The following is a 14786-nucleotide window of genomic DNA, read 5'->3' as shown; positions in this document are numbered from 1 at the left end:
ATTTTCTTCTGGCAAAAGTAGCCTATAAAAAACAGGGGAAGGGGAATAGCCTCAGACTTATTTGCACTCTTTGGCCCCTAACACTATACAGGAATATGATGGGTGCGGCAGGTACAGTAGAAACATAATGATGACAATTTGTATTTTTAAAATGTACTACATACCACACAAATGTACATATACAATAACTCAGTGATGAAAAGTACACCAAAGTGTCATAATGATGCCAACATTCAATTTGTTGAGAAAAATCTCATTTTTTCCCTCCTCCTCTCCTAAAGATTCTAGCTCAGCTGTAGATTGGTTCCATGGTTCTTTTGGTATCCTGCCCAATTGTTCAATTTTCCTATATGGGCATAGGTGAGTGTCAACAGGTTATTCAACTGTTGGGCCATTGATCCTGTTCTCACCTAATGTTCGAATGAGCCTTTCTAGCTGGAGTGACTGGATGGAGATTTGGAGCAAAACCCTGATTGATATTCCTCCCCCTAGCACAGGAGTACTGGCTGAGTTCAGCTAACTCATTACCGATGGAACCTGGGGACATCTTATATGTATTGCTCAATTCTACTCAGTGTTTCCACCCACTGAGCTGTGGATTCTATGGGTGAATTTTAAAACAAAGTCCCAAATATCTTACCGTAATAATGAACATAAGAACATAAGAAATAGGGGAGAAGTAGGCCATTTGGCCCTTCAAGCCTACTCCATCATTCAATAAGATCATGGCTGATCTTCTACCTCATCTCCACCTTCCCGCACTATCCCCATATCCCTTGGTTCCCTTAATATCCAAAAATCTATCGATCTCTGTCTTGAACATACTGAACTATTCAGCATCCACAGCCCTCTGGGGTAGAGAATTCCAAAGATTCACCACCCTCTAAGTGAAGAAATTTCTCCTCATCTCGACCGACCCCTTATTCTGAGACTGTGACCCCTAGTTCTAGATTCCCCAGCCAAGGGAAACATCCTCCCAGAATTTACCTTGTCAAGCCCCTTAAGAATTTTATACATTTCAATGAGATCACATTTCGTTCTTCTAAACTCTAAGGAATATAGGCCTACTGTACACAATCTCTACTCATGGGACAATCCCCCACCCCAGGAATCAATCTAGGACTGGGAAAAATGGTCATAAAGCCAGTCTTCATGTTCAAAAGAAACACAAGCTGAATTTGCATTTAATTTTCCTCTTTACTCTTTAAACTCAATGTTTACACTGCCGAATAAGTAACATCTCCATGGTTATCATAACAATTGATTTTACTGACTATTTAATGGATAGAACCTAGCAAAAGTCAGATACTACATTTTCAATCAATAAACTTCTACTACATGTACATACTTGCCAACATTATTGATTCAAGTGTGATATATTAACTCTCAAGAGCTTCTGTAGCATTAAATGAATAAATTAATTCTAACACAAAATATCTTTTTGTAATATAATCATTTTAAAATGGCAGGAAAGGCACATTTGAGAGCTAATTTGTTTCCATAAACAGTTTTGAGAGAAACAAATCCCCAACCCTGGATTACCCAAGAAGTTAATACCATTGGCACAGGTACTTTTTTACTGGCTATCGGGAAAAGGTTGGTAAGTATGCAACCAGGTTAAAAGACAACATTTGTATTTCAATGTCTATATGTGATTTAGTTACGAAAGAATAGTTGTAAAAAAGTAATTAAAAAATTAACCATGACATAAACCAACGAACCGAAGCAAATAAGCACCAAGCTATTAAACATAAACACTCAACAAAAATTAATGGCAAAGTGCATACACCATATTTTTTAACATGGGGAGTAAGATTTATTCTGTGCACATGGTGTAACAAAATCATAAATGTGTTTACGATAGGACATGGGAAAAATCTTCCCCGTGATGTCACATGAAAGAAATATATTATTTTTTACATCTTTTGTTGCGGGGGGAGCAAGAAACAAAGTTAATTTGCCAATACTAAAATCTATGCATAAACCATCAGATTTAAAATAATCATTAATACTAGTCTGCTGGTCCTTATTTGTTCATTTCTTATAATTTTTGTTCCTTTTGAATGTTCTCTTGGCATGACATTACTTTCTTCATTTAGGGAGTATCATTTTAAATTACTTATTCATGAGACCCATCATTTTTAAGGTTTTTGTCTCTGCCTGCTTTTTTTGGACTTCTTACACCATGTATCACTCTCATCTGCGGAAGTGAATGATTGGCTCCCAGGCTTCTTCTGAAACCAGTCAATGGGAGGCCCATCAAAGCAGTCTGGGCCACTCTTTATGATTCTCTACCCTCCCTTGCAAATATGGAGTGCCTGGCTACTTGGAAGTTTGGACGTGGACTCGCAGTCTACCTCCTCATGGCACAGTACCTTGGGGTTCCATCCATTTTCACTTGAAATTATTGGTGGGGGACCTGACTAGGAAGAAAGCTTACACTTCAATCATTTTGGTTCAATCTTGCTCACAAACTAGACATAGGAATCTGGGGGGTGTTTGTGGTAGGAAGGAGCATGTGATATTTGTGCAATATTTTCATTCGGACATAATCTTTTAGGCTACTTTATTCTGTTGCTCATTGAAATAATATGAATATAAAGATGTTATTTTCAAAATAGCCCTTACAACAAAGGAAGTGTTTCAGCCACTCCAAGCCATTTCTTAAAAGCAATGAAGATTATAATATTGTTTCATTACTACAGTATTACTGATGTAGTAACTAATTGGAGAAGTCTGTCATTGTTCTCTGGTAGATCTTGAGATTACTTTATTTACAATTTCCAGTTAAATGCTGAAGTTGCTCCAGGATTCTCAAGAGCCTATTTCAGTTCCAGCATTTGTAGCACTCATTAGCTGATCTAACTATATAATACTTTAAAGGAATATGTTTCTAACTCTTGTTGCAATCAAATGGATTTTAGAAACAGATTCCAATGGAGCTCTTGGCTCACATAGTAATTATTATCTTCATAAATGAAAACATTGCACTCTTTTCACTGAGTCATTGGGGGTCATTTTAACCTAAGTTGCCAGGTGAGAAACATTCACTATAAGCCCACTGACTCCCACAGCTACCTGGTCTCTACTTCCTCCCACCCTGCTTTCTGTAAGGACTCAATTCCATTCTCCCAGTTTCTCCATCTCTGCTGCATCTGCTCTGATGATGCCACCTTCCATATTAGTGCTTCCGACATGTTTTCTTTTTTCCTCAACCGAGGATTCCCCTCTACAGTGGTTGACACAGCCCTTGACCGTGTCCATTCTATTTCCCGCACTTCTGCTTTCACCCCTTCCCCTCCCTCCCGGAACCATGATAGGTTTCCCCTTGTCCTCACCTTTCACCCCACCAGCCTCCACATTCAACGGATCATCCTCCACCATTTCCACCACCTCCAGCGTGATCCCACCACCAAACACATCTTCCCCTTATCTCCCCTTTCAGCATTCCGAAGGGACCACTCCCTCCGTGACACCCTGGTCCACTCCTCTATCACCCCCAACACCCCTTCCCCTTCGCCTGGCACCTCCCCGTGCAAGCGCAGGAGATGCAACACCTGCCCTTTTACCTCCTCCCTTCCCACTGTTCAGGGCCCCAAATACTCCTTCCAGGTGTACTTCTTGCAATTTAGGCAAAAAGGAAAGGGAGGTGGGGTAGCATTACTGGTTAAAGAAGGGATTAACACAATGGTAATGAAGGATATTAGCTCTGATGACATGGAATCTGTATGGGTAGAATTAAGGAATACTAAGGGGGGAAAAAAACGTTAGTGGGAGTGGTATATAGACCTCCAAACAGTAAGGTGGAGGTTGGGGATGGCATTAAAAGGGAAATTAAAGAAGCGTGCAATAAGGGCACAGCAGTCATCATGGGTGACTTTAATCTACATATAGATTGGGCCAACCAAATTAGTAACAATACTGTGGAGGAGGAATTAATGGAATGTTTACGGGATGGTTTCCTGGACCAATATGTCGAGGAACTAACCAGAGATCAGGCCATCTTAGACTGGGTATGATGTAATGAGAAAGGATTAATTAGCAATCTTGTTGTACGAGGCCCCTTGGGTTGGAGCGATCATAATATGATCGAATTCTTCATTAAGATGGAGAATGAAGTAGTTGAATCAGAGACTAGGGTCCTCAATTTAAATAAAGGAAACTACGATGGTCTGAGGAGCGAGTTGGGTAGGATTGATTGGGGAATGGCACTCAAAGGATTGACAGTGGATAGGCAATGGCAAACATTCAAAGACCGAATGGATGAGCTGCAGAATTTGTTCATCCCAGTTTGGCATAAAAATTAAACAAAAAAGGTGACTCAACCGTGGCTAACAAGGGAAATTAGGGATAGCATAAGATCCAAAGAGAGGACATATAAATTGGCCAGAAAAGCAATAATCCTGAGGATTGAGAGCAGATTAGGATTCAACAAAGGAGGACAAAGGGATTAATTAAGAAAGGGAAAATAGAATATGAGAGTAAGCTTGCAGGGAACATAAAAACTGACTGTAAAAGCTTTTATAGATATGTGAAGAGAAAAAGATTGGTGAAGTCAAGCGTAGGTCCCTTGCCGTCAGAATCAGGGGAATTTATAATGGGGAACAAAGAAATGGCTGACCAACTAAATGTATATTTTGGTTCTGTCTTCACAAAGGAGGACCCAAATGCCGGGGAACATAGGGTCTGATGAAAGGGTGGAACTGAAAGAAATCAGTATTTGTAGGGAAATGGTGTTAGGAAAATTGGTGGGACTGAAGGCCGATAAATCCCCAGGGCCTGATAATCTACATCCCAGGGTACTTAAGGAAGTGGCCCTAGAAATAGTAGATGCATTACTGGTCATCTTCCAGAACTCGATAGACTCTGGAACAGTGCCCATGGATTGGAGGGTAGCTAATGTTACCCCACTATTCAAAAAAGGTGGTAGAGAAAAAGCGGGGAATTATAGACCAGTAAGCCTGACATCGGTAGTGGGGAAAATGCTAGAGTCCATTATAAAAGATGTAATAGCAGAGCACTTGGAAAGCAGTGACAGGATTGGACAAAGTCAACATGGATTTACAAAAGGTAAATCATGCTTGACTAATCTACTGGAATTTTTTGAGGATGTAACTGATAAAATAGATAAGGGAGAACCAGTGGATGTGGTGTATTTGGACTTTCAGAAGGCTTTCGATAAGGTCCCACATAAGAGATTAGCGTGCAAAATTAAGGCACATGGGATTGGGGGCAAGGTATTGACTTGGATAGAGAACTAGTTGGCGGACAGAAAGCAAAGAGTTGGAATAAATGGGTCGTTTTCCGAGTGGCAGGCAGTGACTGGTGGGGTACCGCAAGGATCGGTCCTAGGACCCCAGCTGTTCACGATATATATTAATGATCTGGACGAGGGAATTGGATGTAATATCTCCAAATTTGCAGACGACACAAAGCTGGGGGGGAGGGTATGCTGTGAGGAGGCTGTCGTGAAACTCCAGTACAATTTGGACAGGTTGGGTGATTGGGCAGAAACATGGCAAATGCACTATAATGTGGATAAATGTGAGGTTATCTACTTTGGTGGCAAAAACAGGAAGGCAGATTATTATTTGAATGGCAATAGATTGGGAGAAGGGGAAGTGCAAAGAGACCTGGGTGTTCTTGTGCACCAATCGCTGAAGGTAAGCATGCAGGTGCAGCAGACGGTTAAGAAGGCAAATGGTATGTTGGCCTTCGTAGCAAGAGGGTTCGAGTACAGGAACAAGGATGTCTTGCTACAGTTGTACAGGGCCTTGGTGAGACCGCACCTTGAGTATTGTGTGCAGTTTTGGTCGCCTTACCTGAGGAAGGGTGTTATTGCCCTGGAGGGAGTGCAGCGAAGATTCACCAGGCTGATACCTGGGATGGCAGGAATGACGTATGAGGAGAGATTGTGTCGATTGGGCTTATACTCACTGGAGTTTAGAAGATTGAGAGGGGATCTCATCGAAACCTATAAAATTCTGTCAGGCCTGGACAGACTAGATGCAGGAAGGATGTTTCTGATGGCTGGGGAGTCCAGAACCAGTGGTCATAGTCTAAGGATAAGGGGTAAGCCATTTAGGACTGAAATGAGGAGGAATTTCTTCACCCAGAGAGTGGTGAACCTGTGGAATTCTCTGCCACAGAGGGCGGTGGAGGCCAGTTCATTAAATATATTCAAGAAAGAGTTGGATATATTTCTTAAGGCTAAAGGGATCAAGGGATATGGGGAGAAGGCAGGGACAGGGTACTGAATTTGGATGATCAGCCATGATCTCATTGAATGGCGGAACAGGCTCGAGGGGCCGAATGGCCTACTCCTGCTCCTATCTTCTATGTTTCTATGCTGTATTCACTGCTCACGATGTTGTCTCCTCTACACTGGGGAGACCAAACGCAGATTGAGTGAGTGCTTTGCGGAACATCTCTGTTCAGTCCGTAAGGGTGACCTGGAGCTTCTGGTTGCCTGTCACTTTAATTGTCCGCTCCACTCCCACTCTGACCTCTCCGCCCTTGGCCACTTACACTGTTCCAATGAAGCTGAACGTAAGCTCAAGGTACAGCACCTCATCTTTCGATTAGGCACTTTACAGTCTTCTGGACTCAACATCGAATTCAACAATTTCAGACCATTACCTCTGCCCATATCATTTTTTTTCTCTCTCTCACATGGCAGCTGTCTTTCATTCTGCCAGTGCCATTTACACTTCATCTAGAGCCATCTTTTGTTTCTTAACTTGTCCCATTACCATTCCCTTTTGCTTTGCACCATCATCCCTTTTGTCTCTTAATCTCGTCTGCCTTCCAGCCTATCACAGACCTTCCCTTTTGTTCTTTGCCCCCTCCCCCCTCTCCCTGCCCCTACACTTGCTTAAAAACCTGTTACATCTCCAACTTTTTCCAGTTCTGATGAAGGGTCATAGACCTGAAACGTTAACTCTGTTTCTCTCTCTACAGATGCTGCCTGACCTGTTGAGTATTTCCAGCAGTTTCTGTTTTTATTTCAGATTTCCAGCATCTGTAGTATTTTGCTTTTGTTTTGGAGAAACATCAGAATTGGGTGGAACACTGATTTTACACCCCATCCAATATCACTCTCCATTGACTTCAGTTGAGTGTAAAATTGTGTGGGGTATAAAAACAGCGTTGAATCCAATCCTGTCAGGTTTCTAACAAGTGGGTTACATTAAAATTGCCTCCATTTGGATAGCTGTGTCTCTTTGGTTAGGTTTCAATATAAAACGATTTATTAGTAAGTGACTTCTAGTGTGAAATGTTGGAACACTTTCTCCATTTCTTTATAGTGTAGACTAATTGTTCATCAATAAAGGGAATAAATTAATCTTTTATTCCAATCTATACTGCAACTGCAGCAAGGAATCTGAGGCCAGGTACATCACTGGTCAAGTGGCACAATGCCAAAATGATGAAGTCAAGCCATGACCTCAAACACTATAGGGTAGATTTTTTGAATGAACTCCAGATAGGGAGTGTTGTGTGTGTCAGAAGAGCATTTTAATGGATGAATAAATCCTGCGAGGACTAATGACCTCCATGCCTGAGTTCCCAAAATGTGCTCCTAGCGCACAAATCTTGACAACAGGACAGCGAACCTATCATTATATCTTAAAAATTCTGAGAATATGTCTTTATGCCAAATGAGTGCAATGCTTTTCTGTGAACTTCTGTCTTAGAACTTTAGGGGAGTTTGCCAGATCTATTTTTACATTCTGACGGAGAGGAGATCTTCACCTTAGGCAGTTGTAAACCCACGTTTTGGAAGTGGTGGAGCAGTGCTCTGTTATGCTGTGGCACCCAGGCCCATTATTGCCTTGCTACTTGCATGTATTAGCCTTGCATCATATTTCGTTTTTCATTTTGATCTCAGCTGCTGCTGTACTGTGCACGTCGGTTACTTACTGATGCAAGATGTCCAGAATTCATATCTCCTGTGAATCCTAACAGGCTTCTATAAACAGGGGACAACCTCCTTCCCCCAATTCCATCTGATCTGATCTGGGTAATTTGCTTACAGTTTTAACTGCTATAGTTGAAACAACTGCAGCACGTAAGGATGGAATGAACATAAGAGATTTTCATCTCCGTTTTGTTTTAAAACGGCTCAAAGATATCATATTGAGCTCCGTATGAATCATTGTTATGGTTTCAGAGATGCAGCACAGTACCTGAATGGTATAATGGCTGGCCTTGTGTCTTTGTTATCCTTACTTCTGCAATCACAAAATCAGTCACATCAATTATGTGTCCATGATGACCACAGCATGTTTACACAGCAAACAAATTGCAAAGCAGCTATGAAAAATAATCAATATAAAATAAAATGAATGTCCTACAGAAAGCAATGCTATTAATTCTAGTTCTAGATGTCATTTACAATAAACACACAGTGTAGAGATGCCAGAGTTAACTAGTCACACAGCAACCATCATACAGCTGAAACCTCTACATACACTGGCATATCTGCACTTTATCCTATAAATATAATTAAAAGGGCAATGGCTTCATTGAAAATGTTTGGATAACCTATTTTCTGTTTTGGTAAAGAGATGATCAAGAAGTGCTATGACATCATGTGCAATTGACATGATGATGTATTTCAATACCATTAACATTACTTCATATATTTGTAAATAAACAAGGAAAAGTTTTTCAAACACTTTTCATAAGCTGATGCCCCTTTAAAATATATAATTTCTCTGAGTTAAGTTCCTAGTCTGCAAATAAACTCAGTGCCTTACTACTTTATAAATAGAAAGCAACTGTTTTCTCTTTTCCCCAGTTCTACCTAAGCAAAAATCTTACTGCCTTCCTTGTGAACAGAAACATTTTGACAGTTAACTGTATCAATTGTCATATTTTCTGAGGAACTTTAGGGATGAAGTGGCTTGAAATGTTATTGGCACTGCCATCAGCACTGATGCCATTACTTACCTCTAGTAGTGGAGCACAAACTCGCCACCTGAACAGCAGCTTAAGATGCTTCAACATGCCTCTGGTCATATATGTGTTGCTGACAATTTCCATATACTTTAAGTGTTAGCCTTGGCTGAGTGGTAGCACTCTTACCTACTGAGCCAGAAGGTTGGGGGTTTAAGACCCACTTGCCAGACTTGAAAACATACCCTTCATGTGCAGTGCTGGATGGTGCTGCCTTTTAGGTGAGATGTTAAACGGGGCGGGCGGGGTGGTGGGGGTGGGTGGGGGAGGGGGGTGATGGGCTGTGCCTGCTCTTCAGGTGGATGCAAAAGATCCCATAGAACTTTTTTGAAGAGGAGCAGGGAATTTTCCTGGTCATCCATCCATTCGCACCATTAAAAACATTGCTACATTTGTCTACAAAACAACAGTGATTGCACTTCAAAAATAATTCATTGTGAAGAATTTTGGGATACCCTGAGGATATAAAAGATACTATATAAATGCAAATTCATTTATTCTTTCTTAGTTTCAACGTATTTATGCTGTTGGCAGCACGTTCTATCTAGTGCGACAGTAATGAATGGCAGCATAACACACTCCAACAAAGCTTCTTATCATTTCTCTGTCCCTTTCTGTTTTTCTTTATTGATCTCAAGCAAAACAAAATGTATTTCCAGGCTCTTGTCTAATTAGAATCGAGAGTCCTTTGATGAAAATGTCTCTGTGCCACATCTCCCGCAAGTGCATATCAAAGAATTGCATTCTCCCAGGCCACTGTTTTCGGTCTATTAAAGTGAATGGATCCAAACTGACAGGCTGGGAGTGCATAGATTTTGTGATACGCACTTCCAGTTCGTGCACAGTGCAGCAGAACTTGCACTCCCTAGTTTACAGTGCAAAATTGAAGCAAACTGACAACATAGAGCCTTTGCTACATTAGCAAACTGGTGGTTTTAATACTGCTGTTGAGCAGAAGCCTATGCAAAGGCAATATTAAAATATTGTAATGCTAGTGATTCTTTACATATCAAAGCACAATTATTTTATTTCCCCTCTCCCCCATAGGTAGGGTATTAAAAATTTGGACCCTCAGTAGCAATCGGAAGAGAATAGCTTCATGCTCTTTGATATAGAACTTGTTATACAACCATATCCACTGCATTACAAATTCAATGACAGCCTGGAGCAGCCTTCACTCTGGTTCTGTTATTGGGCTCTTCAGAAAGCTACTTGGCATTTCAGCACACCTCAAGACCATACACTGGATTACAATGGAGGACCAGGCTTTAATGTCAAATGAACCATGCGCACCCCCAGAAATATCTGTTGGTGTGCTTGTTAACTGGATCTACGTAATCAAAATTCACACTATCAACCTGTTTAAGAGAGACGTCACAAAGCTAGCACTTGAATTTTAAAATCTAGCTGTCTTCACTTAAATCACCCTAACGCAAGGCACTCACAAAGTTAATTATGAGGAGAAGGAGTTGTATCAATTCAGCACGTTATGATAAATATTAAATTAATGCCAACTATGCGTGCCTATGCAAACAGAATTACAGTTGTGGAAGTCTCCTCTGCTATAAACTGTCTTATGTGGAATTAACTATCCAAACAAATCACAGGAAATCTAAATATATCCACTCTTCAAAGACCTGGGATCTGCAGATTCCTCGCTAGCGTACAACATAAATTTTTTTAATTTACATTATATGGAGAAAACCCAGCATATGGTAAATCTGTATGAAATAAGGCAAGGTATAAAAAGAGGGTCTCAGTACATTTGTCAGTTTCATTCCTTACACTTTGTGAATCTCTTTAACAGGCTTTCGATAATCACAAGCTCAAGACAGTATCGTTGCTCTAGTAAGGTCACTGGTTGTCAGATTGCTCAAACTACCTTTTTTGCTTGGGAATTGGAGTACTATTTGCTTCATACAAAATGAAGATTCCAGAGCTAAATATTTGCTCAAATTGGGATAACAGAGAATACATCCATCTTCTGGTTCACTGAATGCTGAGACTGCAACAGTTTGCATCTTGGTGGATGTGGGTTTTAAGGAACCTGTCCTACAACCATCTTCAGTAAGAACTGAGAGCCAAGAAATTAATTTTGATGCTCATTTGACTGATGCTCATAAAGGTCCCTGGTTATCTAACGTGAGGTATATTTGTTTTACAATGAGATGGATAGTGTCAGTTTTCCATTTCCTCACAATAGAATGATATATGCTTTCTCCTTAGCAGTCAATCTGAAAACAACCCAAATTTGCCATGGTTGTGGTTTCTTTAAAACCTTTATTAAGACTCTGATTACATGGAATCAGTCATAGCTTTGAGTTGTTGAACGTGTCCCTTCATCAAGTTGGCATTTTTGACATTGAGTTGACTCCATGGGGGAAAAATTTGGTATCGCCCCATTTGGGGCACCATTATTGGCGGTGCGCAAAGTTTAGCGCCTGGTGCTAATTATCGCCTCCGACAGCAAACTTGGCTTTTATCACCCCTGGAGGTGATTGGAGCGCTATATCAGGCGCTACACACCTCTTAAGGCGCTAAGGCCGAGGCGCTACCTCAGAGGGCGGGTGCAGCGCAGGTGCTGTCAGTTAGTGATTGAACACAGACACACTGGCGCCGGCCAGTTCTTAAAGGGGAGGGTCGATCTTGCTCTCCAGCCACACCCTGCTCATTGGAGCCTTGAATCTCGGCCTGGGCAGACCTGTGGCTAAATCCTGCAGCCAAGGACTATGGAGAGGGCCAGGGAGCGAGCACAGCGCTTTTGCGAGTGGGCCTTGGAGGCTCTGGTTGGCGGGGTGGAGCGCAGAAGATCCATTCTGTACCCAGAGAGTGGCAGGAGGCCTTTGCCACGCGAGTACAGAAGAGTGTGGAGGGAGGTGGCTCAGAGTCTCCTCAAGCAGTCTGGTGCCTAGGACCCATCTCCAATGTAGGAAAAAGTTCAACGACCTCACTCGGGTCGTCAGGGTGAGTGCCTTTTTTTCAAAACCTCTCCATCCCTCCATCTCAACCTCACTTTATGGCCAGAGGGTCTTAAAAGCCCCAATGCCCAACACTCATCCAACACCTATGGCCCTTTCATCAAACACACACACGCATTCCACACTTTGCATAGAGTAACGGCTATTCAACTATGGCAGGCATTTCAGGCAAGACCATGGCTGTATATTTACTCAGACGCCATCCTTTTTCTTGCAGGCCAAGCTGTCTCATAATAGGAGACAGCAGCAACGGACTGGTGGAGGGCGGCCTCCGCTGCAACCCCTCGGTGATCTTGAGGTGCGCGTCCAGAGGATTGTGGCAAGCTGGGTGATTGGTCCCATCGCCACTGGAGACGCCAATCCCGTTCTGGACAGCAATGTCCTCTCTCCTTCCACTTGTTCCTCACAACACCAGCCTTTGACACTTTCAATCCAAATTACTAAATCGCTGCACTCATGCCTCCTTTGCTGCCACCCTGTCCTCATGCTAAAGCCACTCTTGTACCTCCCTGCTTTCAGATGGTGATTCACCAGGTGAGGAGACGGGCCCTCAAGCTGCCAGTGGGAGTGAAGCCGAGGGCGAGGAGGAAGAGGAAGCCGGAGCATCAGCGCCACCATCTCCTGAGGAAGCCCATGCCCACACTGGGAACATGCCTTCCCTGGACGGGAGCAGAGGGGAATGGTCTGATGAGGGTGAAGCTCCAGGACCCAGCGGGCTGCAGCAATGCGATGGGGGTAGGGAAGCTCGGGGGCCTTCTCCCCGGAGGGCGAGTATGACATCGAGTCCTGCTGCACTGGATGCAGAGGAGGAGCGGGTCCTCGTTGAAATGAGCGCCCAGGCGGAGCGCAGGCACACTGAGCTCATGGCTGCAGTGGCAAGGGTGCCTGAATCCATTGAATCACTGGCAAGGAGTGTGGAGCATTTTGGTGTAGCACAGGCGGCTGCCATGCAAATGCTTAGTGCTGCAATGCAGTCACTGGCTGGTCTCATGCAGACGCAGATTGAGGCCATGCGAGCACTGACTGCTGCCACCCTCGCTGGATTGGGCACATTTCCCCGGGGCTCTCACCGCGCCGCAGCAGACCAGCAATCTGTGCTGCATCAGATTGCTCCGGATGCTGAAGTGCTGCCCCGTGGGAGTGCCAGTGTGTCGGTCGAGCAGGGAGTTGCTGTCCTCTCTCAAGATGACAGCATTCCTGTTGCCACCAATGGCATTTCTCCACAGCAGTTGCCTGTAGGACAGACTGCTGCCGCCCATGCAGAGTTGGTGCAGTCTTCAGCCGGGCCCTCCAGGCCCAGAGCTGGTCCAGGCCGTCCCTCAAGGGCATCTGCAGCCTCAGGTTGTGACAATCAGCAGCCTTCCACCAGCCTTGCTCTAGCCACTGGGGTCACATTATGGAGGAGCTGCAGGGTGGGAAGGGGGGAGTTTTGCAAGGGAAGGAGATCACCTTCGAAGGGCAAAAAGTAGGAGGTGTGACAAAATGTTTTTCATTGTTTTATTAAAGGCCGACGTTCGTGGTCAAATTTTTGTAACTGTTTTGGACATTGTCTCCAGGTTGTGAGAGCCAGTTATGTTAATGACTTTTTTTGTGTTTCTTTCTATTAGTTTGTCATGCGGAAATGAGACACACAGAGTTTGTCAAATAAAGAAGTGTCTGTATTCAAAATGTACATGTTTGGTCTTTGCAATCATTGTTGCCTTGACCGGCTTAGGGGTTGCGGGATGGTTTCATTCAGGTTGTTTGAATGGCAGAAGCCATTTCCTCAGAGGGGGCCTAGAAGCAACTTGCTATGAGCCTTTGACGGACAGCCCTTCCACTTTGTACATTGTGTGCCTCCCTCCCGCCTTGGTGCTGCTGATGATCATCCTCCTCATCATCCTCCTCCTCCTCTGCTGGTGCTCCAATGCCTGGTGGCATTGGCTGGGTCCTGAGGATTGCAAGGTTATGCAGCATGCAGCACACAACAACGAAGTGGGAGACTCGCTCAGGCGAGTACTGAAGGGCTCCTCCAGAATGGTCCAGACAGTGGAACCGTTGCTTGAGCACGCCGATTGTGTGCTCAATGATGTTCCTGGTAGCTTGATGGCTCTCGTTGTATTGCAGCTCAGCAGGGGTGTTGGGCGTACGGAGCGGTGTCATCAGCCAGGTGCACAGAGGATATCCCTTGTCCCCGAGAAGCCAACCTGTGATGCGATGCCTAGAAAAGGTCTGCCACAGAAGTCTGGCGCAGGATGAAGGCATCGTGGCTGCTGCCAAGAAAGTGGGCATTGACAGCAAGTATCAGCTGTCTGTGGTCACAGACCAACTGAACGTTTAAGGAATGGATGCCCTTTCGGTTGCGGAAATCCTCTGCATTCTCTTGCGGCGCACGCAAAGCCACATGCATGCAGTCAATGGCACCCTGTACCATGGGGAAGCCCGCTATCATCGCAAAGCCCATTGCGCGTTCTTGCTGCTTGTCCGGGGTCATGGGGAAAGAGATGTACTCTTGTTTCCTTTTAAAGAGGGCATTTGTGACCTGACGGATGCAGCAATGCACCGCGAACTGGGAGATATTGGTGATGTCCCCAGTAGCTGATTGAAATGTCCGGTCAATTTCGCGAGGGGCGCAGATATCGCCACGCCCGGGCACAAGTTGCTTTGCGCCCCACTTGGCACCCTCTTAAGGCGCTAACAGGAGGCGCAACCAACAGAATTTTCCCCCCCATATCTTGAACTTGTGATGTCTGGATTGTTAAAGCATAAGTCTCACCATCAGAGCAGATAACTTCAAATTGTTTATGTGGTTTCTGTTAAGTTTATAATGCTTTTTAAAATATTTTAGTTTATGCAGAGAGTTCAGAC

The 14786-nt window shown here is 43.8% G+C and overlaps 1 long non-coding RNA gene across 1 annotated transcript in view; it reads right to left on the bottom strand.

The window, feature by feature from the left end:
* The window catches only part of LOC147112552 (uncharacterized), a 31926-nt gene extending 23674 nt beyond the window's left edge, over window positions 1-8252 (bottom strand). Inside the window, exon 1 of the long non-coding RNA XR_015079513.1 lies at window positions 8190-8252. This is a non-coding gene — a long non-coding RNA (uncharacterized LOC147112552). The remainder of the gene's footprint in view (window positions 1-8189) is intronic.
* Between the last annotated feature and the right edge of the window lie 6534 nt (window positions 8253-14786).

The sequence above is a fragment of the Somniosus microcephalus genome, chromosome 9 (assembly GCF_052327205.1).
Source record: "Somniosus microcephalus isolate GS21.2 chromosome 9, FLI_Smic_1.0, whole genome shotgun sequence".
NCBI lineage: Eukaryota > Metazoa > Chordata > Chondrichthyes > Squaliformes > Somniosidae > Somniosus > Somniosus microcephalus.
This window is presented reverse-complemented; position numbering and strand designations above follow the sequence as displayed.